The 12,088-nt window shown below is 47.0% G+C and overlaps 1 long non-coding RNA gene across 1 annotated transcript in view; it reads right to left on the reverse strand.

Annotated features, from left to right (window-relative positions):
- Window positions 1-287: 287 nt before the first annotated feature.
- LOC121058230 overlaps window positions 288-12,088 on the reverse strand; it is a 73,342-nt gene continuing 61,541 nt past the window's right edge. Inside the window, exon 4 of the long non-coding RNA XR_005814127.1 lies at window positions 288-437. This is a non-coding gene — a long non-coding RNA (uncharacterized LOC121058230). The remainder of the gene's footprint in view (window positions 438-12,088) is intronic.

Consider the following 12,088-nt stretch of genomic DNA (forward strand, 5'->3'; position numbering starts at 1 on the left):
TCCACCTTGAGCTTCCTTCAGAGAAGAATAGCGAACGTATTAGCCCAAGCATTATGCATTTTCCCTGATGCATCTCTATGTTTCATTCCCTTAAGGGTATTGTAAGTTTTGACCATAGGAGCCTCCTCCTGCAGCCCTTACCCACACATTAGAGACCCTCTGGAATAAATGGCAGCATAGCAGCCTGGGTCTGCGGGATGCTGAGACGTCTCAGCTATGGGTTACAAGACTATATAAACTGTGCAATTTGTACGTCCATAGTGGTATTGATCACAGCTTTTGTAATGTTCCTCCATGTACTAAGACCAAACGGATGCTGTCAGTCAGCATAACATTCATTTTAGATTACACGAATGAACTAACCATAAGCAAAATCTCCGTGAGACAGCTCTGTATGTTAGCATGGCTCTCTCTTCCTTGCTCTTTCCTCTGGCACGCTGCAATGAAATTAACACAAAATAGTCCTTAAGAGCTAACAAAGTGCAAATAATGCTTAGCTCTTATGTAGTGCTTTTCATTTGTGAATCTCACGGTGAACTTCATTACCCGTGGTGCAGAGGCAGGGTGGCTGGGGCACGGAGGGGCACAACAGTGGGGCTGAAGCTGCAGAAGTGAGTGGCGGAGCGGGCAGGAGCCCCCCAGCACCCTCCACGCCCAGGTCAGAGCCCCAGAGCCCACCAGATACCCAGCCAAGCATGCTGCAGACAGGCAGAAAGACAAACAGACACACAGGTAAGTCCTGCTGTTGGCTCAGACCAAGGGCCCTTCTCTTTTTGCAGGCCTGCTCTTTAACTTCTTTGTCCTCCCGTCAGATTTTATTCCCAAGGCCAGATGGACCTGATTACCGTGATTACTCACACATCACTGTAAGGTGAAATACACAGCTTCACCCCACTGACTAAGAAAATAAAGAGGACTCTCCCCCCACCACCCACACCCACTCCCACACTTGCCTCCGAACTCGAAATAAAAAACCTGCAAAAAGATTCCCGATGGCTTTGTCAGGGAGGGGGGATGGTGAGGATTGGTACAGTATATAACATCTCAGCTCTCCCGGATCAGTCACGCTTCCTAATTCAATAAGGTGAGAAGGAGCATAATTTGATCATATTTGTTTTGCATCACTGCAAAAACAGAAAATGAGGGGCTGCAGAGCCGCACCAATTTACTTCATCCGACCTTGATTAAAAGAAAATTAATTGCCGCATCTCTCAGGATATCTCAGGCAGCAGCCAATGGCTCTCCAGAATGGCACAAAAAAAAAAAAAAAAAAAAAGGAAAGAAAGAAAGGAAAAAGAAAAAAACAGGGAGCAAGGCACGGAGAATCTTTGCCCTTTCATCTCGTAGCACAACTGTCTTGTTGGAAGTGTTGGCAGGCTGAGGGAAAAAAAACAAGTGCTCAGGAAAGCCTGGGGAAGGGGAAGGCAACCCAAGTTCACCAGGGTTTTCAGCCTGAATTCCCCTCCTGTTCACCACCACGCTCCTAACTGCCGGGGACTGTACCAGTCTCGCAAGGGCTGGTTTGTGAGGCCGCAGAAGCAAAGCTGGGAGGATCGGAAGGCAAGACTTGGCTTAGGGCAGCTGGTAACAGGGCACGGAGGCTTTTCTTGCTGTACTTCCCCATTCACTCGGAGCCAGGTCTGTGCTACGAATTATTTATGGTAATGTCAATTAGGGCCGTGATTTTTTAACTGCATTTCTACGCTACCAAAAGCTGTAGTGTAGCTGCAGTGATACAGGAACCAAAGTGCTTTTACCAAGATAGCTCATTTCCCTCAAGAAACTAATTTAAGTCATGCCAAGCCAACAAAAGCACTCTTTGGCGGATCCAAGCTCTGTCTCACTAGTAGGATGTACTGACAGCAAAACCAGCCAACACGTTCTACTGTCAATTAGGGAAGTCAGTAAGATGGTGTAATGAGTCTGGGATAGTCTTAAAGAGAGAAAGGGGGAGAAAAAACAAACTTGGGAAGGTATTCGAACGGGCTGCCTTTTGCCCAGCAAGCCTTAACCTCTCAAAGTCAGGGAAGAAAAGGGGTTGCCCCGGAGCACGAACGGCGGTGCCTAGGTCTGCTGCTTCTCTGAACCACCACCTAGGCGAGCGTGCCTCTCCCTGCGTCTGCACAGGAAACACAGAGATTAACCTCAATAGGCTAAAGATAGCCTTCTGAGCAGATCCCATAAAGGCTCCACCTGCAGAGAGGATTCTTCCAAAGCCTCACTGGTCGTAAAGTCAGTGACTCCCCAAACGGCAGCTCCTAACATGTTTATAAAAGTGAGGCAAGAAGGAAAAAAGTGATCTTGTTCAAAACAAGCTCCAAACATCTTTTTCTTGGTCCTTTGGAGTCCTTTGGACACAGCGAGAGGGGTCTTAGCTCCTATTCGCAGCCCATGCCGCACACGGTGCCGGCTGCGTGCTCTTTTGGCCACTTCAGCAGAGGCCACGGACTAAACAAACGGCGCGGATCTCTCCGGTTCCTCCTGACCGGACACAAACGGATGAGAACCGGCTGCTGGTGGCTGCCGGGGCCGTGCCCGCGGTGCCTGCTGCTGCCCAGCTCCCTGCTCTCGGCGACCTGCAGACCTCGCACACCCCCAGCCTGGCAGCCTGCACCCGCACCAAACTCTCACGCAAAATTTCTGATGGCAAAAAATGTCGACGACTCTGGCTGATCTAGCGCAATTATCAGATCAGAAGCGCCTGCTGCAATCCCACTCAAATCTGTATTAAAAATTCATTTCAAGTGTTCTTTTTTTTTTTTCTTTAGCTTCAAGTAGAAGAATTTACCCAGCTGTTTTATTAGGAAATTAAAGGGCACATTTTTCTAAGCAATGCACTGGAATTTAGATGGACCATAACTACGACTAGTGTTAATGTCAGAAAGGATTTATCTGTCCTCAACATCCAACTATCCATCCATCCCATTGCACACAATGCCGTATTAGCTATAACCCAAGCAAGGCTAAATCTTAATATCTTAGGAATATAGGATTAGAAGGGAGCTCTAGAGGTCAAATAGTCTGGCCACTCACTTCTATGCAGGACCAACCATATCTACATCATTCTTGTTTGCCTAGCCTGTTCCTAAAATCTTCCTTTGATGGAGATTGTACAACCTACCTAGACAATCTATTCCAATGTTTAACCGTCCTTATCGTAAGAAAGTTTTTCCTAATGGCTAACCTAAATCTTTCTTGCGGCAATTTAAGCCCCTTATTTCTTGCAATTGAATTCCTACTTCCTGGGCCTCATCCCTTATATATGAACATTTCTGCAAAAGTGTCAAAGTTTTCATAATTTAACATTTCCAAATTTCATCCTGATAAAGGTCAATCTATGGCACACAGAAACAGGAGAGACATCCCAACCGTTCTGAGGTACAAAGGAAACCAAACAGGTCATTCCACAGACAGAAAACTTCTGTGCCACAGCAGAATCCCATGTAAGAAAGAAACTGCAGTGTTTTTAATTTATGTTTTTACAAATAAATTAAAGGCAAGGTTTGTTCTTTCCACATTATCCCTACTGGAAGACTGTAGCTCACTGGATCGCACAATCTGTTGTTTTGGAATGGTCGGTAAACTTAAAAAAAAAAAAAAAAAGCACCAATATTTGCTGAAGAGTCCTGATTTCAGCATCGTTACTTTGGGCAGTCCTCTCCCCTGAAATCAAAGGAACGATCCTGCTGGGCTTTGCTCCATGCACGAAGTCACAGGTTTTACCCAGATTCCCAGCTGCAGAGTAGAACTTGGGCCACAACCAGGACAGATGGGCACCAACAGCAAAACTGGAATCGGATCTGATTTGCTCAATGCTCCGGGATGCAGAGATACAAACGCTTGGTTTGGGCCATAGTGGAGCTTTACAACAGCAAACACGAGACAAGACGAGGGACTGCATCATGTCCACTGCCCCAAGAAGCAGCACGCCGATGGAAGCCCCCGTGCCAACAACAAGAGCTTCCCATCTGGGCTCCTGCGGTCCCACTTAGGTTTTCCAGACTACAGGAAAATCGGATTATGAAATGGTGAGAATCCCATTTAAATGAACTGATCCTTCGGGTGCTTGTGCTGGGTGCTCTTTTGGACAGTTTTGGAGAGCTTTAAGCTCTGATTCTGCAAAATCTGAGGTGGACACGTAGCAATACGCAGTGCTGTGCAAACTCATCGAGTCGTGGTGAGGCCAAAGGGGCCTCCTGCACCAGAACTTGAGCCTGTGTACGTGTATTTGAAGAACTAGGGACCCAGAGCATACTTTAGGGAAACAAACACACTTTATACATGAAATCAAATTAACACTCTTATGGTCACGCAGACAGTGGAGCCAACCAACCATGAGAGTTACAGTGGAATCAACTTAATTAGCGCTCCTGTTTTTAAGCGAGCAGTCCATCTCTTCCAGAAAAACCCTGTAGACTTTAATGGAAATGGAGTTCCACAGAAATTTTCCTAAAATCCTCCAGTCAGATGGAAAATGTGGTCCAATTTGGCTTCTGAATCATTCTGCAGATTGCTATAGGAAAGACAGGGTTCTGTACTGACTGCACATAGTCCAACATCAGGTCATACACAAATGTATACGGTGTATACAAATATTTGTAGGCAAACAGGCAAAGTTTGTAAGCTAAGAATCTGCAGGTTAACAAAGATCTCAACATGGAGCCATCCAGGAACTTGCACAGCACTTCTGCTCAGCATTATAATTTGCACAAGTATTTGTGTAAAGATAATATGAATTTATGATTACAATTTAGGGATGCATATGCAACCTAACAATACTTTAATAAAATATTAGTGCATCTATAAATGAGTCTGCAGAAGTATTTGGAGTCGTGTAAGCACGGTGGGAACAGGCTATATTTATCATGTGTTATTCTATGTGCAACATTTAAGTGTACTATTTCAACTATTTGGGTGATACATACCAGGTCTAACTGCTTTTATTCTTAGTGGGCACAGAGCTCTGTATTTAAAAGATAACAAGCATGCATATGCATATGTGTACTGTGCACATGTTGCAAGAGTATTTGCAGACTCTACTGTGTGCGTATGCGTGAATGCACATATGTGCACATAAGCGTGTGTTTGTGGTGTATGAGATGCAGTGGGGGGCCTAATATCATTGCGACCATATGTGCTCTTATATAGAACATGTGTCCCAAAAAAAACCATGCTGGTGTTCTTTCTCTGCTCTCCAAGGTTAACTTAAATAAAACAAAGAAAGTAGTTTCCCTTCTCAATAATTCATGGCTTTCTTTAATAGCCCATCTTAAAAAGATACATAATTTCCCCCAATTTTCTGATACACTAATTACCCAGCTTTAAAACTGATGGTGTTCTGTATCTGACCTAAGTGATACATTATCTGGAAACCCCTTCTAGCCCAGACACGGAACCATTTGCTTTCATCATCCATCACTTTTGCTTTTCATGGTGTTTATCACCATCTATCCCTTAAGCTCCCAGGCCCCGATCCTGCTTAGACTGGAGTCAACAGCACAATTCCAGGGGGAGAGGGACTCGGGGAGCACCCAGCTTTCCTTTGCTTCCTCTCCACTGCTTTTTGTGTCTCTGCTAAAGCAGCTGGTAGCAGCAACATATTGTGCCGATACACTCAGGAGTCCCTCATTCCCAAAGATCTCAAAGCACTCCAGTCCACTACCCAGACAAGTATTTGCTAGCTCACTCAATCTCAAATCACTTTCCAAAAGAAGTTCATGTTACTAGCCTCATTTTACAGCTGACGAAACTGAGGCAACTGGCATAAAACGACCTGACCTGTGCCAATGGGCGAGGGGCAGCACAGAGGAGCCGCGTTCCCTCCCAGGCCCCTCGAGGCTCCACCAGCTCGGCCACGCTGCCCACCACTGCCCTTTCTGCCACGCAGCTGTCCCTGCGGTGGGGCACAACTGCTGCTGACAACCCACAGGGACAGCCAGGCTGGGAATAGGAAACGAAGGAGTAGCCTGTTTGTGGCTGAACGTGCCAGGAAAGTGCAAAGAAGTTGAACGCGGCTTCTCACGCTGAAATTTGCTCACCGCTCCCTGCCTGTTACTGTGAAAAGTGCTACCAGATCTTCAGTGTCAAACAGCAGGAACGTCTTTGGAAGAGATGGCATCCCCATGGCAGTGACCCTGATACCAACAGAATAAGCAGCACTATTTCCCCAGCAACTCGTGGCATCTAAATGGATGCTCTTGAAAACCTGCCCCCAGCTGTGCCCACCTGAGAATCTAGCCTCGTAGGACAAAAGTATTTCAGGTTACGGCTTGGGCCTTTGTATGCTCCTTGTATCAGAGCAAACAGTGTACGCAGCAGCCATTAATACAGTAAATAAGTCATGTGTATGCAGGCACGTAATGTACCCTGGGCAAGCGAGGGAATGCGTGGGGAGCAGGGTGCGGGTGTCCCACAGCATGGCTCTGCGCGGCTGCCCCGGCCACGGAGAGGCAGGGACCAAGCACAGGACGTTTGGCACAAAAAGCAAACAAGAACAAACCCCCGAAAGCACTCTACATTTGCTGTTTGGCAGCTGTAACCAATTCTTATTCTTTTAGGGACTGGCCACAAGGAGGGGACAAACAACCCATTTCTGTCTTTCCTGCGTTTGTGCAAGTGGGTGTGTGGGTCTAGGGCAGGAATACGTGCTGTAGCTGCGGGGCACGCATGTGCCCTTCAGTGACCAGTGGCCAAAACACATCGGTGCAATGTAATGTGAATCCTCTACTTCCAAAGCCCAATCTGTGAGCGTCTGTGGACTCGGTAAGTGTGTGTCGCAGTGTAGTAGGTGTAACTGTGTGTGCAGGAGTATTATATGTGCTTGTGAGTACAGTAGGTGTGGTGCATATGTACAGTACAGCATGTGTTTGGATTCTGGGAGTAGGGGATGTTTAGTAATTAAATCCCTTTTCATCCTTCTGCACCTGTCTCCTTCTGAAAACTGAGAGAACAGACGTCAACCGGGACAAGGGCTGGATTGAATACAGCCAATTCTGAAATATTTATTAGCTTGTGACACCACTCAATGGAGGAGAAGGAATGCTGGCTAATCCACCCGGCAAGTGCTCACTTGGTGGAGGGGCATTTTTCTACAGTGCCTCATTATATTTCAACTACTGACTACTTTGTCAAAAATGGTATCATTTTAATTTGTGTCTATATTTGCTTTCAAATGCTTTTGCTAGTAACCAGAGATTTCGGAGCACTGGATTCTGAATCTAGGCTTACCTCCTGGACACGCACGGCTTTCTGGCCATGTTACAGGGCTGTTGCAGAGCTGTTTTACGGGTGTATTTCCTTCCCATTGCACTCTTCTATCTGCCATTCATACTAGTGAGGACCATGCAAAGTATACTGAACAAAGAACAGACACCCTAAGTTTCCTGGTTTTCCACTCATTCACCTGCACATCCCTTAATTTGTAATACAACGCGACACTCCCACAGCCCCCAGGTAGGACTTGAGACCCAGGTGTGAGCAGTCCCTTGCTCCCACCAGCCCTGAGAGTTCACATAAATGGAAGTCATTGCTCTTTCTTCAGGCTATAGCAGGGCACTGGTCAATGCCTGACTGTACGGGAGTCAGCAAATTTGCTTGGATTAGTGACTACGAATTGACTTTGGTGTCAGGTACAATCGTATAAGGTTTAAGCCATGACATGGGGATCCACATTTTAAGTCTCCTTATATTAGGGAGTTCTTGCATTCAGGCTCTGGTTTTGAGTTGCCATCCGTGCTGGCAAACGGATGTGAGCTTCCACTAGCTCCTCTGAAAGGTTCCTGTCCATATGGAGGCACTGCTGGTGAAATCCTGAAGCGCCACGGACTGCCCGTGGGGCAGTGCTCGAGCTCACTGCGCTGGGAGAACCTCACCAGCGAGAGAGCATCTCTACCGCGGAGACTCCTCCTGCCAGGTAGGCGCTACGCATGCAACAACTGCCACGGGCTGAGGCTGTGTGTATCCATCTACCTTCTGTGCGTGCAGATAACGCACAGCCAGGCATTTCTGCAGAGACCTGCGTACACAGGCAGGCATCCTCCTGTGTACTTACACCATATGCCTGCATGCGAGCTCCACGTTATCTTTGTTTGCTGTAAATGGCCACACCCTAATCCCTGAGAAATTATGGCAATTTCTGAAGGTAGAACTTCTCGGGGGGGACGACTACCAGGGCTTACAGTGTCAGAGGAAGGGATCAAGTGGAGATGAAGTTTGGCCCTTTTGGCAAACAGAAACATTAGGTTTATTTTAAATGGCAGCTCATTACATGTATGGCTTACACACATCCCTCTCAATGACACCACCACCGGAGAAAGATTGTCTCGTCCCGTTAAAGGGTGTTCAATGCCCTGAGAGAGAAGACCCGACCAGAGGCTGCATTTAGTTGAAGGCAAGGACTGGACTCTGATTTCTAGTGGAGAGCAAAACCTGCCCACACCACAGCCTCTGTGTGCAGGGACTTCCCAGGAAGGGATTTTCTCTTCACCAAGGTGGAAAATATCCAGGGATCCTCATGGAGCTCAGAATTAACCTTTTCTTTGGGATCTCCTGGGGATGCCTGCCAGATGCAGATGCTGCAGATCCCTGAACAGGGATGGGGGTTTAAAAGTTTTCTTACCAGCACTGCGCAAAAATAAAAAACAAAGAAAAAAAAGGCAAGACTGACAACAAATCCCACTGTGTGAGGCTTATTCTGGATGGTTTTGGCATGATGCATCGTTGCAACTATTGTGTTTGAGCAGTAATTAGACGTGGCCCTGGGGGACGGCAAGTGCATTAGAAGGGACGGGGGCTCACCATGAGCCAAATGGCTGCTCTTATTGTTCTCCGCAGGGTACTTAGGATGTTCTTAGAACCAAATCCTTCCATAATGCTGCAGAAAAAGGACTGCAGCATGAGACCTGCAGCAGTACTGACTCTGTACATCGGATAAACTCACGCATTTCAGCACTTACACGCGCTCCACGCACCCATTTGCCTGACCGCATGGACAAGTGCAATTCGCCACAGTGGAGCAACCTGGCACTGTTTCTGCTTCACGGCAACGTGCTCACCCTGCTGCAAACTGTCTGTTATGTATGTAACAACAGCTACTCCTTAAAGCAATTTTCAGTGTCAAGGATGGGCAGCATGAGGCTTGAAAGCCAGAATACTTTCTGTCCATTGATTATATCATTATCATTGCCTCTGCACCCACTGATAGTATTCAGTCCATTTTCCAATTGATCACATTGGGTTCCTTACATCTATTGATCTATTTTATCAAACCTGGTTGTGGAGTTACTCTGTCCCATAGTACACCACCCCACTAGCTTCAGACCACCACAGCACATATCGATTGCATCAGGTATTCCCCGTCACAGCGGCCGTACTGACCCCTTTCGCTGCACTGAGTGTACTGGGCCTTCCTGTCTTATTGCTGTATTGGCTTCCTCAGCTGCACCAATTATATCGGTATTTTCCTGTCTCAATGGTTATAGCCAATCTCTTTTACAATGATACTGAGATCCAGTTATCGCGGATTATACTGGAGCCAAAGTGCCCCCTATGTCCTGCAGCCTCAATGACTTCACAGCATCTTTCCACTGAACGCCATGCTGGGATTCTATATGCCAGTCATACCAAAAGCCCTCTTAGGCACTTCGAGTCATCTGGTTTCTTTTCAAACTTTCATAATTAATAAACAGACAACACCATACAGTTGCAATGAACAGAGAGAAATATTATTTCCCGTAAGTGAATGCCTCTTGACCCTAGTTCACAATTTCTGCTCAGATCGTATCACAGCTAAATGGAGGGGACGACGCTGATAAGACCCTCTGACACAGATGGAAGCCCCATCTTTGTCTTGACCTCAGCTTTGGAGGTGCTCACCCACAGAAAGAAATCGATCTCTCAGATGACTTTCCTCTCTTCCAGAGCCCGGTCTTCCTCTAATATTTTGAAGAAAGCAGAAAAGCAGTAGATCTAATGCATGCAATACACCAGAAATGAGGAGAACAGTCTCATTTTAAGCAAATTCACACCAGTCTGAGACTGTCCACTTTGCAGTTCACAACAAGACCTGACCCTTCCTTCTTTGCTCAGTGCTGCCAACCAGCCCTGGACATAGTGACAAGACCCCCACCAGGAGTGAAGAGATTTCGGCTGGGCATCTCCCGCTGGTGGCAGAAGTCTCCTAAAGCCTCCTGCCAGGCAGGCAGACACAGCGCTCAGCACCTACCAGAATCAGTTCCGGGGTCAGTGCGTGGGACAGCCCAGGAATGTCATGCTGATGGAGGTCATGGGGAGAACCGTTCCACTCTGTGCCTCTTACCCTGGCTTACACAGGCCACCTAAAAGAGACAGGAGTCCCCAGGCTACGGCTACACGATCCCTCCTCGCAGATGGGCCAGGCTCTGTTGGGTGTACCAGGGCCTATATACTACTTTCCAGAGTGCTTCCCCTTTAAGACAGGACTGTGCAGCCTTTATTTGCTTGTTGAAACTGTTCAGTTTTAGGACAGGGGGGGGAGGTCACACCTGTTGTGGAACTTGATAGAAGGCTTATTTATAAACTTTCAGAGCTTGGGATTCTTGCAGAGCTGAATGCGCTGATGTCCGGAGGGGAAGGTCACCGAAATGCTTGTTTATAAAAGCAGCAGCAACTGGAAAAACCATAAAAGTCTGAAATGATGAAATTAACAAGCTATTTGATCAGGCGCATCGGCTATGTGCTCTGTGGTCAGCCAGAAAAACCTCGCACGTAAGAGCCTACCCTGCTGGCTGCTACCCTGAAATTCTCCTTCAGAGAGGCGAATGCATTGCACCCGAAGAGGGCAAAAAAATAATCAGCTGCTTAGTACAGTCTACTTTTGGGTCCCTGGCTGGTCCAGTCTTAATTTGACCTTGCATGGAAAGGGGAAAGCCTACTCGGCACTTGGTATCACAGCTAATCCACTCTTTAGTTTCGCAACTTCAAAGAGCTGCACCACTTGTTAGCACGCGGAGGGTTCTTTTAGCAAGGAGGCAGTCACACCCCAAAAATCTGCCACTATTTGGGGGGCGGCGGGGAGGTGGCGACTTCTGTCTTCAGAAACACTTCTGGATTTCTGCAGAAATGTTGCGTGAAAGGTGCTGGATTTTTCTGTTTGTTTGTTTGTGTTCCTGTTTGAAAAAGCACTTACATTACAGTTTGGAGAGAAGGGGAAATAAAAACCTTCGCTTGGGTTTTAGGTTTAGTTTCTATTCCCATTTCACAGCAGAGCAAATTTAAAAGAATTTCCTTTTCTCTTCTTTTTTCTCTTTTTAGTTTTCTGTATATGTCAGAATCTTGGTTTAAGGAAAGCTTCATTTTCACTTGGTGACTGATGGCTGAACAGGTGGCTTCTGAGTTTGCAAGTGTCAGATGAACGAGCAGTTTAGAAATGGACAATTTGCAGCTCACTTTCTCTTGCTGACGGCCCTTTTTCTGCTGACAGATTCCTGCCCCTACCAGCCAAATCATGTACACAGTATCTGCCCTCCAACCCTGGTGAAAAAAAGCTTCAAGAGGAGAAAAAAAAAAAACACTCTAAGAAAGAAGATGGGCTCTTGGGAACTCGTAGCTATAAAATGGAAAGAACTTCACACTTGAAGGCGTGCTTGCCAGCTCAGCCTACTTGGGCATAATTTATAAGAGGGGCAGGATTTTCTGCTTCACTTTCTTTCCTGGAAAGTTTGTTTGGTTGATGGGATTTTTCTGCAGAACCCTGTCTAAAGCGACAGGATGCTAGAACCAGCACGAGTGACTGTCCGCTGAACACGGTGAGGTTGTCCCAACACCAGAGCCAGCAGCCCCTCCCCACAAACCTTCTCCCTGGCCACCACCAACCAGCACCCCACCTAGAAATGTCGCCAACCAGGGGGTTTGGATGGTCAAATCCACAGATGCCCCCCTGCCTGTTGGCTATGAAGTCCCTCAATGAGGGAGCACGGGCATGGGTGGGATCGGCACAGGTCCGGTGCTGCTGCCCGAGCTGACAAGGGGTTCTCCTGACATGTCTTTACACTGCCATGGGCTCACCAAACACCGTATTTCATTCACTAATTCAGATACCAAGGTAAAGACA

Source organism: Cygnus olor, chromosome 21, assembly GCF_009769625.2.
Source record: "Cygnus olor isolate bCygOlo1 chromosome 21, bCygOlo1.pri.v2, whole genome shotgun sequence".
NCBI classification, from domain to species: Eukaryota; Metazoa; Chordata; class Aves; order Anseriformes; family Anatidae; genus Cygnus; species Cygnus olor.